This window comes from Tursiops truncatus, chromosome 4 (genome assembly GCF_011762595.2).
Source record: "Tursiops truncatus isolate mTurTru1 chromosome 4, mTurTru1.mat.Y, whole genome shotgun sequence".
Lineage (NCBI taxonomy): Eukaryota > Metazoa > Chordata > Mammalia > Artiodactyla > Delphinidae > Tursiops > Tursiops truncatus.
In genome coordinates, this window is record NC_047037.1 from 127,989,873 (window position 1) to 128,013,842 (window position 23,970).

General features: G+C 36.7%; 1 long non-coding RNA gene across 1 annotated transcript in view; it reads right to left on the reverse strand.

Moving 5' to 3' along the window:
* Positions 1-73: 73 nt before the first annotated feature.
* The window catches only part of LOC141278609 (uncharacterized), a 71,377-nt gene continuing 47,480 nt past the window's right edge, over positions 74-23,970 (reverse strand). The window contains exon 4 of the long non-coding RNA XR_012331579.1: positions 74-523. This is a non-coding gene — a long non-coding RNA (uncharacterized lncRNA). The remainder of the gene's footprint in view (positions 524-23,970) is intronic.

A 23,970-nucleotide genomic window follows, 5' to 3' on the forward strand; every position in this document is an offset into this window, starting at 1 on the left:
TAAAAGATTGCCTCGCTCATAGAATTGGTATGTGTAATAAGTGAGATAAAAATGAAAAGCAACTAGCAACTACTTATTATTGTTGTTAGAGTAAATGAGTTTTAATTGTTACATAAGCATAATAAATGGTAACTTTATTACGAAAATTGAAAGCAAAATGTCTAAACAGGATATTGTGTTTCACCTCCTTGGCTAATATTTTTTATAAAACCTGCATTTAACAACTAATATATAACATATTTTCCTTCCAAATGCAAATCTTAACATTTTGTCGCATCGTTTAACGTTCCTTTTGTTTCTACCAATCCTAACAAAACAACGTATTTCTTCCTCTCCCTAATGATTAACCTCCAATAGGATATATGAGGGAAAATCCAGCACCAGCTGCTAGCCTGATGTATTTTGCAGTTTCTAAGAGAAAAAGGAACAGAAACACTTGTTCTGACCATGCTATAGCTCCCAGGGCTGGGATGGCACCAGTAGGAGTCCGTGTGCCATGGTGCTCAGCACGGCTCTGCCAATCCTAAAAACAAGAAGAAAAAAAAAGGTGTGTTTATATTGGCTGATTCATTCATGTTTTTTTAAAAGGAGCAAGTATTTATTGAACACTCATTATATGCCAGAGCACTGTATGGATACAGATAATAAAATATATATTCCTATATGAGTAAAACATACTCCCTTATTTCAGAAGAACCTATGACTCAAGTTTCAGGCAGAAACAGATTCTCGACATGCTACATTAATCAGTTATTTTTATTTTATATCGCACACAAGGTGTTGTTCCACTCAACATAAATATGGAATATAATAGAACTATAGCTTTTTCATTAATAAAATTGAATTGTAGCATATACCATGCAATTTAAGATCAAATTCCTATTTTTAATGTTTGCACTAGCCATCTTAAATACTTTGTGGGAAAAAGTTCAACTAATAAACAATTCAATCTCTGTTGAATAAAATGGGTTAATGAATTCATTGACAATTAATAATATAATCATAGAATTAGTTGAAATAGTTTCAAAGACTACCTTCCAAAGGCCTAGATGGTTTCAGGGGTGAATTTTTTCAAATGTTTAATATATAATGTTTTGTTATTCAAACTATCCCTTATCTTACAAAAAAAAATTCATTATGTATAATCATATTAGTAATAACAAAATTTTATATATCACAAAAAATTACAGACAAATGTCACTAATGAGTATAGATTTTAAGGTACTAAATAAAATATTTGCAAATAAAAGTCATACAGTAAAACTTTATAGGTATAATTTATCACAAGTCCAAGGAGAAAAATCATATGGTTTCCCAATAGGTACCCAAAACTTAATTTGTAAAAGTTAACTTCTATTCCTGATTGTTTTTTTTTAAACTTAGAATAAGAATAGATGACTATTAATTTAATGTAGAAAATTATACACATTTATGTATATATAAATAAAATAAGCAAAAATCAGGTCTAATGGTGAAATTTAAAAGCATTTCTATTAAAATCCGTCACAGGCAAGATGCTCATTTTTCCATAATTATTTTCCTGTAAGTACCAGTCAATGAAATACAGTATAAAAATAAATGAAATGTGAAAATATTAAAGGGGAAGAAAACACCACTACAATTATTACAGGTGATATAATTTTATATCTAGAAGCCCCAGTTGGAAAATTAGTAAACTCAGAAAGGTGACGAATTGTAAAACTAAAATACCTATAAATCAACAGTTAGTTGGAGTATTCCAGTCTCTTGAAGTCTAGTTAATATGAGGCATTCTATGCACTGTGGAAGTTCAAAGCCATCCTCAACATTCTTTGTTTTTTTTGGGGGGGCGGGGGGTACGCGGGCCTCTTCACTGTTGTGGCCTCACCCGTTGCGGAGCACAGGCTCCGGACGCACAGGCTCAGCGGCCATGGCCCACGGGCCTAGCTGCTCCACGGCATGTGGGATCTTCGCGGACCGGGGAAAGAACCCGTGTCCCCTGCATCGGCAGGCGGACTCTCAACCACTGTGCCACCAAGGAAGCCCCTCAACATTTCTTTTTAATTTCCAGGAGGCTTGTGTTCTCATAAGCACATTTGGCTCTGCGCTCCTGTTTTGACATGGGCTATGTCTCTTGTGTTAGAAAATTGTATTAAATAGTAAGAATATAGGCTTTAAAGTAGAATTGTATACAGAAACAGTACTCATGTACTTATTTTTCACCCATGTTAAAATCAGGTATCATTTATAAACCTGTTAAAGAAAGAAGCAAAATATATTCTCTCTTCATTTTTTGATTGTTTATTGAAAGAGAAATGGTATAACATTTTAAATTGAAATAGTATGTCCCTTATTCTTCATTCAGTAGAGTGTTTATTTCATAAATCTTAAATTTACTGAGAGGAAGAAATTTGTTAACTCTCTTAAAGAAACAGCATGCTACTGGAATCTCCATAAGACAAGATTTCCCTTTTATACCTCTTGAAAATTCTCACTACAGATGTGAGAGATGTTTGAATTGAATGTTTAACCTGTAAATAATATGATCATAATTTCATTAGTTCATTAGTTTTAACTTGCATGCTACAAAGCTTGTACTTTTTTATTTCATTTCAGTTATCTTAATAAGCTGATTTGTCATCTCAGCATTACTTGAGAATCTGTGAATATTTTAAATTACTAATAGTGTCTTCAAAATGTGTTCCATAAGACACAGGACAGAGATTCATTCTTGGGAAAAATATTTTCTAGAGAAAAATATGTTTGAAAGTAGTTCTTAAAAAGAAATAATTTTGAGTAGCTCTTTTTTAAAAAGTTTTCCCAGTGATTAAACAAGCAAAATATTTGAAAACAATGTTATATAATTTGCAAACATGATATGTTCTTTAAAAATACATAAATCTTCTCTCAAGACTTTCTCTCTTTTTAGATATTGTTGATTGATTCTGTGTGCATGAGACCAACACTATGTGAACTGATTTGAACAAACTCTTCAACTTATTCATCAGTCACCACTCAGGAGAGTAACACATATGAGAAAAAGAAAAAGACTGATATTTCCCTATACGTACTTACCACTTGGGTTTCTACTAAGATCATTTACATGTGTAATTTTATCCAGATTGTCTCAGAGAGGATGGTGAGTTTAAGACATTTGGATGATATCAAGAGAATCTAGAGTGCAAACCTGAACCTCTTACCCTTCTCTCCAATGATGACTTGTGTTGCCTTTGCATTTTCATCTGTGTAATTTATTCTACTCACAAAATAAGAAAGAGTTCTATCATTGTCTATTTTTCTATTATCTTTTTAATTGTGGCATAATTTACATGGAGAAAAATGCCCAGCTTTTAAGTGTAGAATTCAATTAACTTTGGCCAATGTGTACACCCACATAACCACAACCCAATGAAGATACAGAGCACTTGCATCACCCCTGAAAGTTCCCTCTCTTCCCTTTTCCAGCCTATCCCACTCCATACCACCTCTGTGCAACCATTGTTTAGATTTCTGTAATATCATATAAAGTCACATAAAAGGAGCCATACGGTATGTTCTCTTTTGCACCTGGCTTCTTTCACTCAACTTAAAGTTGTGAAATGCACCCATGTTGTTCTGTGTATCAGTAGCTTGTTTCTTTTTTCACTGTTACTGCATTGTATGATCACGGCACAACTTGTTTATTCACTGGTTGATGGGTATTTGGATTTTCTTTTCTGTTTGAGTTTATCATGAATAAAACATCCATGAATTTTCTTATATAAATGTTCTTGTGGGTGTATGTTTTATCTCTCTTGTATAAATGCATAGGAGAGGAATTTCTGATAGATATTTGTTTAGTTTTATAAGAAACTGCCAAACCATTGTCCAAAGAGGTTGTACCATTTTATTCTCCCACCAGCATGTCTGAGTTCCAATTTTTCCACATCCTCGCCAACAGTACCATCAGCCTTTTTAATTTTAGCCATTCAAGTGGGTGTTAAGTGCTATCTCATTGTAGACTTCAGGAAAATACATTTCCCCGAACACTAACGAAGTTGATTATCTTTCCATGAGTTTATTGGCTGTTCATGTATCTTCTCTTGTGAAATATCTTTCTGTTTTTTGTCTTTTATATGAGGTTTGTCTTTTATTATTGAGATTTAGGAGTTTTAAGAATATTTTTAATACAAGTCTTTTGTCAGATATATGTACTTTGAATATTTTGCCCAATCTATGGATTGTCCTTTCAATTTCTTAACAATGTCTTTGATAAACAGAATTTTAATTTTTCTAAAATCTGACTTACAATTTTCCTCTCTTATGGTTTTTTCCTTCCACATCTTATTTAAGAAATCTTTGTCTATCCTGTGATTGTGAGGTATCCACTATGTTTTCTTTGAGAAGTTCTATAGGTTTAGCTTTTACTTTTTGGTTTATGATTCATGCCAAATTAATCTTTGTGATTCATTACCTTTAGACGCTGAGATTTAATAACCAGAATCTCACTTATTTGACCTTGAAAGTTAATAAACCCTACTACTTTGTTGAGTAGAACAACCTCCCTTAATATAAAGTGAAACTCATATAAAACCACAATGAAAAGCAGAAACAAGCATAACTATAGTCACCTGACATCAAAATAATCCAAGGTCAGGGTCTTCTCACCTTAGACCCCACTCATCTGCCCCTAAACAGAACTCCCTTTCACAATATACTGCTACTTTATCCTCCCATCTTTTACTTTATTCTATTTCTGACAGTTCTTCCTTTCCTCCCGAGGAAAAAAAATCAAAATATACCATGTTTTATGAAGAAGATCAAAATGTAAAATCCCCTTCCCAAAGATGTGTTTTTGAAGTGGGTTTTCTTTGTGGAATGTTTGATTTGTAATAAGCATTCATATTCTGAGTAAATAGAAAATCCTTGTTTCACTCTTCTAACAACTTCATACTTCAAAAACCTGGGAGTCATCTAACTCCTCCTTCTATCTCAACCACACATTTAGCATTGTCAAGTAAATACAGGTCACCCAGCTACATTTGAATTTCAGTTAAACAATTAATAATTTGTATGTGATCCAACAATTGCTTGTAACATACACTAAAAAAATTATTTGTTGTTTATCTGAAAATCAAATGGAAGTGAACATCCTGTATTTTTATTTGCTAAATCTGGCAACTCTACCCACATCCAATTCATCACCAAACCCACTAAATCCTAATTTCTCAATATTTCCTAAATTAAGCCCATTTATTTCCATCTCTACTATTCGTACTCTTGGAAAAGACACCATATTTATACCCAGATTGCTTTAATGACTTCCTTACTAGCTACCAATCTCTATTCTAAACATTCTTCACTCTCTGTTAAAGCCATAAAGATTCTTTTAAACACAACCCTGATCACATAACACCCTCTTCAATCATTCCTATTGCTTTTAAGATAAAGTCCAAATTCCTAAACTTGGCTTTCACTGCTACCTCTTACCCGTCCAGGTTATCTCTAAGCAATCATGATCTTGTATTCTCCATATATTCCAGTCATTTTGAAAAAACTTTCAGTCTCTTGAAGAAGCTAGACCCTTTGGTTTTAATATTCACACATGAATTTTCTTCTACCTAGAGCATTCTTTCAGCCCATGAGTCTCACTCACCATTTCTGCTGGACCTTGGTCTGTTTTCCCCTAGATGATATATTATTTTCCCTTCCCCTGCTCTGCTCTTATTCAACTCTCTAAACTGATGTTGTAATCACCCCCTATTTACCTATTGATGAAGGAGAGATTCCTACCCTCCAACTATGGTGATGGCTGAACCCTGACACCCAACACAGGACAGATAAGACTGACAGTAGCATTAGTCACAGATACTCATAGCCTGGGAGCCAAAGACATTGCACAGAGACACACAAGGGTTGCACTTGGGTGCAGAGTGAACAACCAAGGTCTGTGGGAGGCAGGCTTTGCAGTATCAAGAGGGTGAGGTGCCCCTGGTTACCACAGGAGGATGTGATTGGCTTGTTTGAGTTACTATGTGGGCTGGCAGAGAACACCATCTCTACTCAGGATTAAGCAGGAAATGTGCCTTGTCCCCTTGATAAGAAGAGTTGTTTGACTAAAGGTCAATATCAATGGGAGAAGAGTGGGGAGGAGAACTTGCGATTGGACCATTCAAGGCCCTCTCAGTTTCCTCAGATGTCAAGGCAGCACATAATATTGGACCTTAATTTTAGGCCTTACACCATAACTAATGAACTTGTAAGGATGTACAACATATCATGCCTCCATCCAAAATGACACCTGAAAAGGATTAGATTTACCTCTCACCAAAGTCAGAAATGTAATTAAATGTAATGTCAGCCCAGCAATACCACTCCTAGGCATATACCCGGAGTAAACCATAATTCAAAAAGATACATGTACCCCAATGTTCATGGAAGTACTATTTACAATAGCCAGGACATGGAAGCAACCTAAATGCCCATCAAAAGAGGAATGGATAAAGAAGATGTGGTACATATATACAATGGAATAGTACTTAGCCATAAAAAAGAACAAAATAATGTCATTTGCAGCAACATGGATGGATTTAGAGATTGTCATACTGAGTGAAGTAAGTCAGACAGAGAAATACAAATATCATATGATAACACTTATATGTGGAATCTAAAAAAAGGATACAGATGAACTTATTTACAAAACAGAAGTAGAATCACAGATGTAGATAACAAACTTATGGTTACCAGGGGATAAGGTGGAGGGGAGGGATAGATTGGGAAATTGGGATTGACATATACACACCACTATATATAAAATAGATAACTAATAAGAACTTACTGTATAGCACAGGGCACAATCCTCTGTAATGGCTGATGTGGGAAAAGAATCTTAAAAAAAAGAGTGGATATATGTAGATGTATAACTGATTCACTTTGCTGTACACCTGCAGTACACAACATTGTAAATCAACTATACTCCAATTTTTTTTTTAATGTAATGTCAGGAAAATTGTCCAACAGTTAAAAATGGGCAAAAGAGATTACTGGTTGTCCTTTCAGTGGAGTTATGGAAGCCAGGGGTTATCTGATTCTTTTTAACTATGTACATTTGATTCTATTTCTAATGATTAGGTGATTTTAAAGCTCTGCAGAGGTAGAAGTCACATTGCAGAAAACTGATGGTAATGTAAATGATTCTTATTTATATCACTGCAAATGAAGTTTGTTAGTAGAAATATTTATCCCCAGCCTGCAGATGACCCTAAACATACATCATGAGATTATATTTTATCATCCTGTAGGATATTAATCAGTTTTGTTCCACCTATTAGTAAATTCATGTCAGCACTCCTGATTATGTGTGTGTATATATGTTTATATATTCTTCAAATTTTCATTTGAACAAGTTTGAACATCTTCCTGGTTCTCTCATTAATTAGGGAGTTTAATATCATCTTTGATACATGTTTACATTTTCATGAGTCATGATTTTACCTTTTTGAAAATTATATCTTAGCAATGAAGATAACCATGATTTAAAAGAAAAAAAATATATCTTAGTAAAGGAAATACAAACATACTTAAATGTAAATGTTGTCTTGAATGAGGCAGTGAAACTAAGATTTTTTTAAATTTTATTAGTTTTTTTTAAATAATAGGCTTTTATTAGATTTTTACATTTTATTTAATTTGTGAATTTAAAATGATAAATATTTAAGAGAACTAAGTAAACATACCACAAAAAAATAAAATAAAATGGGACAGGAAAGATATATGTGCCCATTTAAAAAGTGTAGCAATTTTTATTTATTTTAAAGTATGCATATTCTCTAGTCCTTAGTCTAACACTAAGGGCATTAGCCCAGGTCCAATCCTTTGCTTGGAAATACTGAAGAATGTTTCACCCTCAGGGAGTGCAGAAGGTTCCAGTTTTGCTTTCTTCCAAATTCAAAGTTTGGCTGTTCACTCTGGTGACTGAACTTTCTTTGAAAAAGCTTAATTCCAAAACTCCCCTTACCCTTAAAGTAGCTTAGGTCACACCTGACAACTGCAAGTGTCATTTTGACTGACAAAGCATAAAAGTGGCTTGGCAGCAAATTTTCATATACAAACAGTTGCTAAATGATAATTCTGAATCTCTGAAACATCATTAAGAAACCTGACAGTATGCAAAAACTGAGATTTTGTTGCTAAAAGTGAACATCATTAATTTCCGAATATAGTTTACATGTGACTTGGCTTTTACCATTTGATGCACTTCTTATGTAAATGAGCTTGGTGAGAAGCAGTGGCTGCAGGAAACCGGTGGGCAGAGAGGTTCTTTGCGAAAGAAGCAGGTGATTCTCCACCACCATCCTCTCCCAAATCTGAACAAAAGTAAAAAGGAAGACCCTAGAAAAGTTCTCACTACACTTTCTCTTGGACCCATTCCCATCACGATGGGCCCAGTGAATTATACTTTTCCACCTCAGGGCAGGGAGCAGTTATGTACTGGGCCCTGCAAGGTCAGATGGTTCAGAAAAAGAATGTAACCTGGGGGAAGAGGGAGGATGGGATGGGCAGAGCTCCCCAACAAGTTGCTTGCTGAATCCTGTTTAGTCTCCCGCCCCACTCCCCACCCATTTAAGCAAAAAATGACAGCATTCCTGGCTTCTGGTGCACCATCCCAGCCATTTTTACCAAGTCCAACTGGCTTTGCTACAACAAGAAACTCTAATGAACTAAAGAAAGCCTTCACATGCAAAAGCAAAGTGCTTGCCGTGTTCCCTGTAAAACCAGTGAAAAGATAATGTCACTGAAACTCACCACAAACTATGCCTCCTTCACTAAACTCTCTCCAACTCATCAGCCAAAAATTACCCCTCCCCCTCAACACCTGTAAGCATTTATTGCCATTGCCCCTCATTCTGCTGTGTACATATACTGCTCCTGCTGTTATTCTCAAATTTGTGTACAAGTTTTCCTTCCTCAACTAGAAAGTTAAACTAAGAAAGAAACCAAGAGAAACCATGGGCCATGCCTTTTGTATTTAGTAAGCAAGCTCAGGATTTATACTTAAGTATATAAGAGTTTAATAATAATGAGTTCCCCATACCTCGATACCCAAGGTAGATTACAGCCTTTGCTCTGGAACCAATGAATCTTGTTATGTTAACTTAAGAAGGACAAGGGTAAATCCCTTGCCCCTCCATACCAAAAATATAAATCTTTTATATTTATGAATTAGAAAAGAAAACTGAGCTGGGTCCAGTGGTCTTAGGAAACCCTGAAATGCAAAAAAGCTTCATAGAAGCTTGGAATGGCTGATACATTAAGAAAGAAAAACAATTTTTTAGTGCCTTAAAAGTCATTGTTGATGATGTAGAGTAGATATAATTCTTTACTACATTCCTAAAGACTAGAGAATATATTTCCAAAATATGTAAACCGTTTTTATGCTTTCCCTTAAAATATTATAATCAGCACCATATAATACAAATTCACTAAAAAGGAGTCAGAACCACTGAGGTTACTCCAGCAGTTGGGGATTAGTTTATTGCTGAGTGTTAAAGAAACTTGAATAGCAAAGGACTTAGTTATTGGGTTTTCTATTTGGGGACCACTCAGTTCTTATAGTTTAAACTGAAGCTGACATTTTAAGTGAATTTATTAGTCTTACCTCATTCCAGGACCAGATGGTAGTCCATCTCACACACATGGACACCTTGGGTTATATAACTTAATCCAAAATGGACATATTAGTATCACATCTGTTTCTCAGATGGTGAACTTTCCAAGGCCAGTTCCTTAATTTGATGTCATATTCTAGCTTGCAACTGAAACTTCCTCTTATACCACCCAGGAATCAAATATGTTATACCAGTAAAATATCATTCTGCAAATTGTACATTATAGCCTTCAGGGTGAGATTAAGATACTAAGTTTCTGGTAACCTGTGATAAAAGAAATGTTCACATATTGAGATATGGGCAAGTCATTCTGGCTTATACATGAGTTAACTTGCATTTTATGCTAACTAAAATAGCCTGTTTGTGCTATCAAACATACATTGTACATCTGCTTTAATTATTAAAGAAAGGTGTGCATTGACCAGAAGTAAAGAATGTCCATGCTAAAAATAAAGATTAAATGCTTCCCTTCCTGGGATGCCAGTGCTGGTACTCCTTCCATACTAAGACTCCCTTACCAGGTGCCAAGGCATTACTGACTAATTGTGCATGAGCTGATCTGTTTTTATAAACCTTGAAGGAATGTATCCCTCACTTGCTTGATGTTCTTTGTTCTCACAAGACATAAAACTGTACTGAAAACCAGGCTTCTCTAGAGAAGTTTCTCAAAGTAATCTGGGAAGCTGGCTTCCAAACTATAGTCTTCAGTTTGGCTCAAATAAAACTCTTTTCTATTCCTATTGTAAAAAAGAAAAGGAAAGGGGACCAGCCCTCCAAGGCTCTGCAGAGGGTTTGTCAGCTTACTCAGTCCTAGAAGTAAATATTTAAAGTAAGAATGAAGTTCCCCCAGAGGGCTAAGAAAATCAAGTTAACAAGATTATATAGTAGAGAATAAATTAGGAAGGATTAAGAGGAAAAAATATAGTTGGTAGCTTTTTTAATACAAATTTTCATTTCATTCATTCTAAGATACACAATTAATGAGATCTTATAATTGCTAGTAGCCAGGCTGTTGTCATACCATAATTGCCATTACCTCATACAAGCCAAATTGATATTTTTCCTGGTGGTATAACTATCAGCCAGCAAACTATTTAAGGACAATTTGATGAAGAAATGTGAATCCTGACTGTTACCTGAAAATCTTCCCTTGATATTGGCTCATAAGATCCAGAGAGTTTACATATTGCATCAAGGTTTACAGAATAGGTGTCATTGGAAGAGAATTTCAGAAACAGCAGAGGAATATTCTTAAGAAATGCTGTGCTACCAACATTCTTAACGGCACAGATGATGATATTGTTGGAAAAGCACTAACGTCAATGCCTCCAAGTCAAAAAGCATTTCTGAAGAGATGTTATGTGAAAGCATCTTAAGAATAAACAATTTACTTGGCATATGTTCTTTTTACCTATGCTAAAGAATGATATGTGATAAAAATACATCTCTAGATATAAAAGAACTATTTTAATGACTATAAAATAAAAATTCTAGGTTATAAGAGAGCATTACTACATAGTTCAATTGGTAGGGCTCCTCTGTTGTAGTACATAAAACAATGGATCTTCTTCCAATTGACGGTGTCTTAGATTAAATGATATACAATATCTTTAGATTATTGGGCACAAAAGCAAGATTCAAGCCAGAAGACCCCCTTAGGAATTCTTTCTCTTTCATCCAAAGCATGCAACCCTCAAAGAAGGCTTTTCTGCCATCTGGTTGTCCCTGTGTAAGGGAGTCTGAGAATGTTGATGGGATTACAGAAGAAAGAAGATCCTTACAATAGGGCTAAAGGCATCACAATGAACATCTCAATAATGTAGTCTCCTGAACATGTCACCTCAGATTTTACAAATCCAAGTGCTGAAAATTGTCTCATCACTTTAATTACTTTATATAATTTCAGAGATCACATCTATCATTATATAACAATTGAAAGTTTTGTTGAGAAAAGTGCATTTAACACCATAGCCATATTTTGTTCAAACTGTGCAGCAATGCATGGTTCTGTGAATGATGTTCCTTTTATCATTAAGTTGTACCATTTTATAAAGTGTTCTCAAACAGCTACTATTTTCCACTTGAAAACTGAAAGCATCTACACTCATATGTCTTACTGTTTCCATCAACAGGACTTTACTATTCCAGGAATATAAAAGTTTATTTGCCCAGGAATATAACAGTTGCAAATCACTTTATTTTTCATTCCAAGATCTTCCTTCTTTCATTCCAAGATCTTCCTCAAATCTTCAATAGAAAGAACCAAAAGAAAAAATATAGCCCAAGACTCTTTGAAACCCTTATTTCAAAATCTTTGCTATACACAACAGAACTAAACAATTATATTATGATTCTTACCCGATCACAACCAAGTCCCTGCACTGAAAGACCTGCCTTAAACCAGAGTTCAAAATCTCACAAATATCTCAGTTTTGTCCTCCTCCACCTGAGATACTAACAAGGTTCTCTCAAAGTAGTGTTCTCTTTTCCACAGTAAGAATAAACTCAGCTTTGTTTTATCAACAATTTGGTGGTATTTTGGTGGAGCTGCCATTCAACACAATATTTTATATGAATTCTCAATAGATTTAGGATTCAGGAACTTGGGTCTAACCTGTAAAGACTTTGCTTTATTCAGCAAACCCATGCCAGTAGTAATGGAAGCAGTACTTACTAGTAAAATAAACATAGTTCTGCCTTGCATCTTCCACATATGGTTGAGGAAGAAAATTAAATGAATTTATTACAATATATAAAGGCAACTGAAAAATTTTTTTCCAGTAATTTCGTGGACTAAAGATTCCAAAATCCTCCTGAAATACATCACCAAAAAAAAATGTCAGGAAAATAAAACCTTTGAAATAAGTAGAACATACAAGGAAATAAGAGAAATCACATCTCATTAAGGTAAAAACACTGCTCCAGGAATGATAACTGTCCCATACCCTAAGAACATCATCAGAGTCTGGTGGTCTGGTGGTCAGAGGCTTGGGTAGGTGGTAGAGAGGCCTGGAGTACTAAGTCAACTAAGCCTTGGATCTGGGTAGAGCAGAGAACCAGACTAATGACAACCCTACCTAAAGCTGAGGCTGAAGGAGAGCCACACCCTGGAAAAAATAATGAAAAAGAAGAAAAACTGTACAACAGAGATAGAAAGAAAAGAAAGTTTATCATTTCTTCAAAACCCAAAATCAAAGCCACCCACCATGGCATAAATGCAAAAGCCCAGGGTGAGAATTTTAGTTAAAAATGGACACCAGTTGATGGTACCCCTGGGTATTCCATAGGAACAAGGGCAATTCCCTTCTAAATAAAATTACCTTTCACCCAAACCTCACAGGATTCCCAAAGGTGGTTACAATAAGCATATGCTCACATTAAAAAAAAAAAGTCAGAAGTAATCTAAAGTAATAAACTATGTTCAGTGAAAATCAGTTGTAACACCAAAGCATATCCATAAAGATCTGAGATATTAGATAAAGAGCATAAAGTAATTATGTATAAACAAATATGTGTAAGGAATAAGAAATATGTGTAAGGAAATCAAATATATGTAAGGAAATATGTGCAAGGAAATCAAAGAGGGGATTGAAGCAAAACTATAAAAATGACAAAGAAGATTTGAAAAATAAAGAATTTCTAGAAGTGAAAAAATATAGTAATTAAAATTTAAAACAACACAAATGTAAAGCAGAAGAATAGACAAAGTTGAAAAGAGCATCAGTGAGTTGGATGATACATCTGAAAAAATTATATGAAAAATATGAGGTTAAAAGACATGGAGAAAAGGGTAAGAAGTCTTAATATGTCTATTCTGAGCTCTAGAGGTAAATTATGGGGAGAAGGGGAAGGACAATACTCAAAAAGATGATGGCTGAGATTTCTCCCAAAGTTTTGAAAGACATGATTCCTCAGGTAAAGGAAGTCCAATGAATGTCAAATAGAATAAACACTAATATAACTATATTGAGAAGAGGGAAGAAAGCACAAGACACAGTATAAGAAAGTTCAATCCTGAGTCACCATAACATCCAGTAAGTAAATTCATGAATTATAACATGGCAGGATACACACATTATTTATGGAGATGCACATTATTTACAGAGATGCACAAATTCCAGGAGAAGCAATTAGAAAATAGAGTTAAATAATGCCTCTGGGAAAGAGGATATGGAAGCAATAAAAATGTATGAAACAGAAATAGTACATACCTAAACCTTTCCCCTTTTCACTATAAAGATTTCCCAGTTCCCTGATAACCTTTGAGTATCTACCAAACACAAGCAATGGTCGATGACTCCTTTGCTATGGTAAACTCTGAATAAATGACCTCTCTCCATTCTCATTTGGGTGGTCTTCCTTTATTTCCACAATGTATATGGTTCATCTTACAATGGGATTCTATGTCAGTGGTAAAAATAATGGAGTAGATTTGTGTTCACATATATGTAAAACTCTCCAAGATATATTTTTTTAATGTAAGTTTCAGAACATTGTATTATATACTTTCTTTTGGGTAATAAAAAAGACATAAACATTGCTAATAGTAGATAATATTGGAGAGCCACCTGGGGGTGGGTAAAATGTCCTTTACTTTTTAATTTTTTACTTCTCCATACTGCATGAATTTTTTTACTCATATAGATATTCTCTTGCAAATGCAATTCTGGGTCAGTTTTATTTCTTTTAATAATATATTAGGACTATTCCTAGATGGCAGAAGTTTTTCTCTTTTAGCTTTATACATCCCTAGAAGTTCCCCAGGCTTCTTGGGACGTTTCATTTAGAATTCCAGGGAGCCAAACAAGCTTTTCAAACATGAGAGTCTCTGCAATTAAGATATAGGCAAAGATATCCTAGAATTTAAAAACTTGAAGGTAGTTAAGGTCTTAAATGTTTCTATTTGTAGGAAGAGATAAGGCATCTCAAACTGATAACCTGATCAATCTTAGTTTGATGGTGTAGGAAAATGTGTTACATGTAAAGCTACTCATCCTTTAGAGCACAACCTTCTGTTATCTGATTCTGATTCTAAGGAAGCTCCTGATCTTTCATTGCCTTTAGTAGATAACTAATGGTGATACAAATAATTCTTGTCTATCTACATGTAAACAAATTCTCTCATTTGAAGAGACAACTCTCCCCACATCCAAAAGAGATCCAGTTTTGCAAAGATTTGCAATTCATTTCAGTATTTCTGATTCATAAATATCTCTGCTATTTTACTTTTTCTTTGAACTACTTGTATCTTCTGCCTGGGACCCTCATTAATAATGAGATAAATAAAAATCTTTAATATGTGTTCATTTTATATCTGTATGAGAGTCATGATTTTAACTTTTTAGAATGTTTTCAATGACCTGTGCTATCAACTGATGGTGAAAAGAAACAAATATTTTCTCTGGGTACTGCCATTAAACAATGAGAGCCTGGGTTATGATTCCATATACAAGTGGAAATATAACTTATCTGAATCTCATTTTGTATCTTCTCCATCAACTGAGAATAACATTTCCCCCAGGAATTCTTGTAGTGATTAAACGAGATAAAATTCATTCAATGAGAGAATTGAATGAGTCTGATATTAGAGCAGCATTGTCTACAGATAAAGAGCATTTGCTGACTCACCCACCAGGTGACTCCTGGTGGGTCCCAAAATAGTTTTAGGATGGGGGTGGGCTATGTCATGCCAGAAAGACCAACCATGCAATTGGAGGGTTGGGCCTTTCAGCCAGATAACTTCTGCCCAACCTCCAGGGAGGAAAAAAGAGCTAGAGATTGACTTCAATTGTGTGGCTTATTATTTCATCAATCACACCTAGATAATGAAATCCAGATAAAAACTCTAGACATCAGAGTTTGGCTGAGCTTCCTGATTGGTGAGACAAATGTGCCAGGATGGTGATATGTCATGATGACATGGAAGTTTTACGTTTGGGACCCTCCAGACCTTGACCTGTGCATCTCTTCATTTCACTGGTCCAGATTTGTATCTTTATAATAAAGTTGCAGTGCTTTCCTGAGTTCTGTGAACCCTCAGATTTGTAGCCATTTGTCAAAAGCATGAGTAGCCTGAGAATCCCCAGAGCTTGCAGCTGGTAAACAAAGTAAAGGCAGTCTGTTTAAATATTGTGCCCTTAACCTGTGAAGTCTGCACTAACTCTGGGTAGTTAGTGTAGAAATATGCACACTTACCCTTTCTATGGCTCTCAATTTTCCCATATATGAAGTGGAAGTAATGATGCTACTTACCACTCGTAATGTTGCTATGAGGTTCAAATGTGTTAACATTTGTAAAGCATGTTAAATTATGCCTGGCAACAACCAAGCATTATATAGATGGGTTTTTAAAAATAATAATAATAACCTTTAATATCCTTTCTAATATTAACATTCTATAATTCTATGCCTCTCAGCATAATTGTTAAAGTATGTGCTATAACACAGCTTGATAAACCCCAGACATAAATTAGAAAATGATTTTTTAAAGATATACTAGAAAGAGGGACCTTCAAGATGGTAGAGGAGTAAGAGGAGTAAGAGGATCACCTTCCTCCCCACAAATACACCAAAAATACATCTACATGTGGAACAACTCCTACAGAACACCTACTGAACACTGGCAGAAGATCTCAGACCTCCCAAAAGGCAAGAAACTCCCCACATACATAGATAGAGCAAAAGAAAAAAGTAAAAACAGAGAAAAAAGAATACAGACAGGACCTGCACCTCTGGGAGGGAGCTGGGAAGGAGGAGAAGTTTCCACACACTAGGAAGGCCCTTCACTGGCAGAGACAGGGGGTGGGCGGGGTGGTGATGTTTCGGACCCACAGAGGAGAGCGCAGCAACAGGGCTGCAGAGGCCAAAGTGGAGAGATTCCTGCACAGAGGATCAGTGCCAACCAGCACTCACCAGCTTGAGAGGCTTGTCTGCTCACTTGTTAGGGCGGGTGGGGGCTGGGAGCTGAGGCTCGGACTTTGGAGTTCAGATCCCAGGGAAAGGACAGCGGTTGGCTGCATGAAAACAGCCTGAAGGTGGCTAGTGCACCACAGCGAGCCAGGAGAGAGTCCAGTAAAAAGTCTGGAACTGCCTAAGAGGCAGGAGACCATTGTTTAGGGGTGCACGAGAGGAGGCAATTCAGAACAACACCTAAACGAGCTCCAGAGACAGGTGCGAGCTGCTGCTATCAGCGCGGACACCAGAGACGGGCATGAAATGATGAGGCTGCTGCTGCAGCCACCAAGAAGCCTGTGTGCAAGCACAGGTCACTATCCACACCTCCCCTCCAAGGAGACTGTGCAGCCCGCCACTGCTAGGGTTCGGTGATCCAGGGACAACTTCACTGGGAGAACACAGGGTGCACCTCAGGCTGTTGCAACATCACACTGGCCTCTACCGCTGCAGGCCCGCCCTGCATTCCGTACCCCTCCCTCCCCCCAGCCTGAGTGAGCCACAGCCCCTAATCAGCTGCTCCTTTAACCCCATCCTGTCTGGGCGGGAACAGATGCCCTCAGGTGACCTATACACAGGGCGGGGCCAATCCAAAGCTGAACACCAAGAGCTGTTCGAACAAAGAAGAGAAAGGGAAATTTCTCCCAGCAGCCTCAGGAACAGCAGATTAAATCTCCACAATCAACTTGATATACCCTGCATCTCTGGAATACCTGAATAGACAACGACTCATCCCAAAATTGAGGTGGTGAACTTTGGGAGCAACTGTAGAATTGGGACTGGCTCTCTACGTCTAATTTGTTCCTGGTTTTATGTTTTAGTTTAGTATTTAGAGCTTATTAACATTGGTAGATTTGTTTATTGGTTTGGATGCTTTCTTCCTTTTTTTTTTTAATATAAATATTTTTTTCTCTTCTCTTTTTCTGAGTGTGTATGAGTATACTTTTTTGCGTGATTTTGTCTGTATAGCTTTGCTTTTCTCCAAGGGTTCTGTCTCTCCACATTATTGTGTTTTTTTCATATAGTTTTTAGTGCTTGTTATAATTGGTGGAATTATTTTAAGGTTTGCTTGCTCTTTTCTTTCTTTTTTTTTTTTACTACGTTTCTATTTCTTTTTTAATACTTTTTAATTTTTTTATTTCAATAACATTTTTATTTTATTCTTTTCTTTCTTTCCCTTTCTTTCTTTCTTTCTTTCTTTCTTTCTTTCTTTCTTTCATTCTCCCTTTTCTTCTGATCTGAGTGGCTGACAGGGTCTTGGCCTGGTGTCAGGCTTGACCTTCTGAGGTGGGAGACCCGAGTGCAGCACATTGGTCCACCAGAGACCTCCAGGCCCCATGTAATATCAATCAGTGAAAGCTCTCCCAGAGACCTCCATCTCAACGCTAAGACCCAGCTCCACTTGACAACCAGCAAGCTACAGTTCTGGACACCCGATGCCAAACAACTAGCAAGACAGGAAAACAACCCCATCCATTAGCAGAAAGGTGGTCTAAAATCATAATAAGGTCACAGACACGTGAAAAACACAAGCAGACATAGTCCTGCCCACTAGAAAGACAAGATCCAGCCTCATCCACCAGGACACAAGCACCAGTCCCTTTAACCAACAAGCCTACACAGCCCACTGAAACAACCTTATCCACTGGGGGCAGACAACAAAAACAATGGGAACTATGAACTTACAGCCTGTGAAAGGGAGACCGCAAACACAGTAAGTTAAGGAAAATGAGAAGACAGGAAAATACAGCAGATGAATGAGTAAGGTAAAAATCCGCCAGACCTAACAAATGAAGATGAAATAGGCAGGCTACCTGAAAAAGAATTCTGAGTAATGATAGTAAATATGATTCAATATCTTGGAAATAGAATGGAGAAGATACAAGAAATGTTTAAAAACGACTTAGAAGAAATAAAGTGCAAACAAACAATTATGAACAGCACAATAAATGAAATTTAAAATTCTCTACAAGGATTCAATAGCAGAATAACTGAGGCAGAAGAATGGAGGAGTGACCTGAAAGATAAAATAGTGGAAATAACTACTGCAGAGCAGAATACAGAAAAAAGAATGAAAAGAATTGTGGACAATCTCAGAGACCCCTGGGACAACATTAAACACACCAACATTCTAATTATAGGGGTCCCAGAAGAAGAAGAGAAAAAAAAAGGGACGGGAAAATATTTGAAAAGATTATAGTTGAAAACTTCCCTAATATGGGAAAGGAAATAGTTAATGAAGTCCAGGAAGCACAGAGAGTCCTATACAGGATAAATCCACGGGGAAATATGAGAAGACACATATTAATCAAACTATCAAAAATTAAATACAAGGAAAAAATATTAAAAGCAGCAAGGGAAATGAAACAAATAGCATACAAGGGAATCCCCATAAGTTTAACAGCTGATTTTTCATAGAAACTCTGCAATTCAGAAGAGATTGGCAGGGCATATTTAAAGTGATGAAAGGGAAAAACGTACAACCAAGATTACTCTACCCAGCAAGGATCTCATTCAGATTCGAAGGAGAAGATGAAACCTTTACAAATAAGCAAAATCTAGAGAATTCAGGACCACCAAACCAGCTTTAAAACAAATGCTAAAGGAACATCTCTAGGCAGGAAACATAAGAGAAGGAAAATAACTACAATAACAAACCAGAAACAATTAAGAGAATGGTAAAAGGAACATATATATCGATAACTACCTTAAATGTAAATGGATTAAATGCTCCAACCAAAAGACATAGACTGCTGAATGCATACAAACATAAGACTCATATATATGCTGTCTACAAAAGACCCACTTCAGACCTAGGAACACATACTGACTGAAAGTGAGGGGATGGAAAACGACATTCCATGAAAATGGAAATCAAAAGACAGCTGAAGTAGCAATTCTCATATAAGAAAAAATAGACTTTAAAAAAGACTATTACAAGAGACAAAAAAGGACACTACATAATGATCAAGGGATCAATCCAAGAAGAACATATAACAATTGTAAATCTTTATGAACCCAACATAGAAGCACCTCAATACATAAGGCAAATGCTAACAGCAATAAAAGGGGAAACCGACAATAACACATTAATTAACACCCCACTTTCACCAGTAGACAGATCATTCAAAATGAAAATAAATGAGGAAACACAACCTTTAAATGACACATTAAACATGATGGACATAACTGATATTTATAGGAAATTCCATTCAAAAACAACAGAACAAACTTTCTTGTCAAGTGCTCATGGAAAATTCTCCAGGATGATCATATCTTGGGTCATAAATTAAGCCTTGGTAAAATTAAAAAATCTCAAGTCACATCAAATATCTTTTCCGATCACAATCCTATGAGACTAGATGTCAATTACAGGGAAAAAAATCTGTAAAAAATACAAACACATGGAGGCTAAACATTAAACTACTAAATAACCAAGAAATCACTGAAGTAATCAAAGAGGAAATCAAAAAGTACCTAGAAACAAATGACAATGAAAACACGACCATCCAAATCCTCTGAGATGCAGCAAAAGCAGTTCTAAGAGGGAAATTTATAGCAATACAATCCTACCCCAAGAAAAAAGAAAAATCTGAAATAAACCACATAACCTTACACCTAAAGCAACTAGAGAAAGAAGAACAAAAAAACCCCAAAGTTAGCAGAAGGGAAGAAATCATAAAGATCAGATCAGAAATAAATGAAAAAGAAATGAAAGAAATGATAGTGTACATCAATAAAAATGAAAGATGGTACTTTGAGAAGATAAACAAAATTGATAAACCATTAGCCAGACTCATCAAGAAAGAAACAGAGAAGACTCAAATCAATGAAAATAGAAATGAAAAAGGAGAATTAACAACTGACACTGCAGAAATACAAAGGATCATGGGAGATTACTACAAGCAACTGTTTGCCAATAATATGGACAACCTGGAAGAAATGGACAAATTCTAAGAAAAGCACAACCTTCCGAGACTGAACAAGGAAGAAACAGAAAATATAAACAGGCCAATCACAAACACTGAAATTGATACTGTGACTAAAAATCTTCCAACAAACAGAAGTCCAGGAACAGATGGCTTCACAGGCGAATTCTATCAAACATATAGAGAAGAGCTAACACCTATCCTTCTCAAAATCTTCCAAAATATAGCAGTGAGGAAAACTCCACCAACTCATTCTATGAGGCGACCCTCATCCTGATACCAAAACCAGACAAATATGCCACAAACAAAGAAAACTACAGGCCAATATCACTGATAAACATAGATGCAAATATCCTCAACAAAATCCTAGCAAACAGAATCCAACAGCACATTAAAAGGATCATACACCATGATCAAGTGGATTTATCCCAGGAATGCATGGATTCTTCTATATATGCAAATCAATCAAGTTATACACCATAATAACAAACTGATGGATAAAAACAATATGATCATCTCAATAGATGCAAAAAAAGCTTTTGAGAAAATTAAACACCGATTATGATAAAAACCTTCCAGAAATTAGGCATAGAGGGAATTTACCTCAACATAACATAGGCAAAATATGACAAACCGACAGCCAGCATCTTTCTCAATGGTGAAAAACTGAAACTATTTCCTCTAAGTTAAGAAACAAGAAAAGGTTGTCCACTCTCACCTCTATTATTCAACATAGTTTTGGAAGATTTACCCACTGCAATCAGAGAAGAAAAAGAAATAAAAGTAATCCAAATCAGAAAGGAAGAAGCAAATCTGCCACTGTTTGCAGATGACATGATACTATACATAGAGAACCCTAAAATGCTACCAGAAAACTAATAGAGCTAATCAATGAATTGGGTAAAGTAACAGGATACAAAATTAATGCACAGAAATCTCTTTCTTTCCCATACACTAATGATGAAAAGTCTGAAAGAGAAATTAAGGAAACACTCTCATTTACCATTGCAACAAAAACAATAACATACCTAGGAATAAACTTACCTAAGGAGACAAAAGAACTGCATGCAGAAAACTATAAGACACTGATGAAAGAAATTAAAGATGACACAAACAGATGGAGAGGTATACCATGTTCTTGGATTGGAAGAATCAACATTGTGAAAATGACTATACTACCCAAAGTAATCTACAGATTCAATGCAATCCTTATCGAACAACCAATGGCATTTTTCACAGAACTAGAACAAAAAATTTCACAATTTGTATGGAAAAACAAAAGACCCCGAATAGCCAAAACAATCTTGAGAAAGAAAAATGGAGCTGGCAGAATCGGACTCCCTGACTTCAGACTCTACTATACAGCTACAGTAATCAAGGCAGTATGGTACTGGCACAAAAACAGAAATATAGATAAATGTAACAGAATAGAAAGCCCAGAGACAAACTCATGCACTTAGGGTCACTTTAACTTTGATAATGGAGGCAAGAATATACAATGGAGAAAAGATAATCCCTTCAATAAATGGTGCTGGGAAAACTGGAGAGCTATATGTAAAAGAATGAATTTAGAACACCCCCTAACACCATACACAAAAATAAACTCAAATGGATTAAAGACCTAATTGTAAGGCCAGACACTATAAAACTCTTAGAGGAAAACATAGGCAGAAGACTCTATGACATAAATCACAGCAAGGTCCTTTTTGACCCACGTCCTAGAGAAATAGAAATAAAATAAAAAATAAACAAATGGGACCTAATGAAACTTAAAACCTTTTGCACACCAGAAGAAACCATAAACAGGATGAAAAGACAGGCTTCAGAATGGGAGAAAATATTTTCAAACAAAGCAACTGACAAAGGATTAATCTCCAAAATATACAAGCAGCTCATGCACTCAATATCAAACAAACAAACAACTCAATTCAAAAATGGGCAGAAGATCTAAATAGACATTTCTTCAAAGAAAATATACAGATTGCCAACAAACACATGAAAGGATACTCAACATCACTAATCATTAGAGAAATGCAAATCAAAGCTGCAATGAGAACGATACCAGGGAGAGCTTCAAGATGGCGGAGGAGTAAGACGTGGAGATCACCGTCCTCCCACAAATACATCAGAAATACATCTACATGTGGAACAGCTCCTACAGAACACTCACTGAACGCTGGCAGAAGACCTCAGATTTCCCAAAAGGCAAGAAACTCGTAGGACCTGAGTAGGACAAAAGAAAAAACAGAGACAAAAGATCAGTGACGGGAGCTGCACCTCGGGAAGGGAGCTGTGAAGGAGGAAAGGTTTCCACACACTAGGAAGGCCCTTCGCGGGTGGAGACTGCTGGTGGCGGAAGGGGAAAGCTTCAGAGCCGCGGAGGAGAGCGCAGCCACAGGGGTGCGGAGGGCAAAGTGGAGAGATTCCCGCACAGAGGATCAGTGCCGACCAGCACTCACCAGCCCGAGAGGCTTGTCTTCTCACCCGCTGGGAGGACGGGGCCTGGGAGCTGAGGCTCAGGCTTCGGAGGTCAGATCCCAGGGAGAGGACTGGGGTTGGCGGTGTGAACACAGCCTGAAGGGGTTAGTGTGCCACAGCTAGCCGGGAGGGAATCCGGGAAAGAGTCTGGACTTGCCAAAGAGGCAAGAGACTTTTTCTTTCCTCTTTGTTTCCTGGTGCACAAGGAGAGGGGATTAAGAGCACCACTTAAAGGAGCCCCAGAGATGGGCGCGAGCCACGGCTAATAGCATGGACCACAGAGACAGGCATGAGACGCTAAGGCTGCTGCCACCGCCACCAAGAAGCCTGTGTGTGAGCATTGGTCACTATCCGCACCTCTCCTCCCGGGAGCATGTGCAGCCTGCCACTGCCAGGGTCCCGTGATCCAGGGACAACTTCCCCGGGAGAACGCACGATGCACCTCAGGCTTGGGCAATGTCATGCCGCCTCTACCGCTGCAGGCTCGCCCCACATCCATACCCCTCCATCCCCCTGGCCTGCGTGAGCCAGAGCCCCCGAAACAGCTGCTCCCTTAACCCCATCCTGTCTGAGCAGGAAGAGAAGCCCTCAGGCGACCTACACGCAGAGGCGGGTCCAAATCTAAAGCTGAACCCTGGGAGCTCTGCAGTCAAAGAAGAGAAAGGGAAATCTCTCCCAGCAACCTCAGGAGCAGCGGATTAAATCTCCACAATCAACTTGATGTACCCTATATCTGTGGAATACCTGAATGCACAATGAATCATCCCAAATTGAGGAGGTGGACTTTGGGAGTAACGATATATACTTTTTTCCCCTTTTTTTCTTTTTGTGAGTGTGTATGTGTTTGCTTCTGTGTGTGATTTTGTCTGCAAAGCTTTGCTTTTACCATTTGTCCTAGGGTTCTTTCTATCCTTTTTTTTTTTTTAATTACTAAAAAAATTTTTTTCTTAATAATTATTTTTTATTTTAAAAACTTTCTTTTCTTT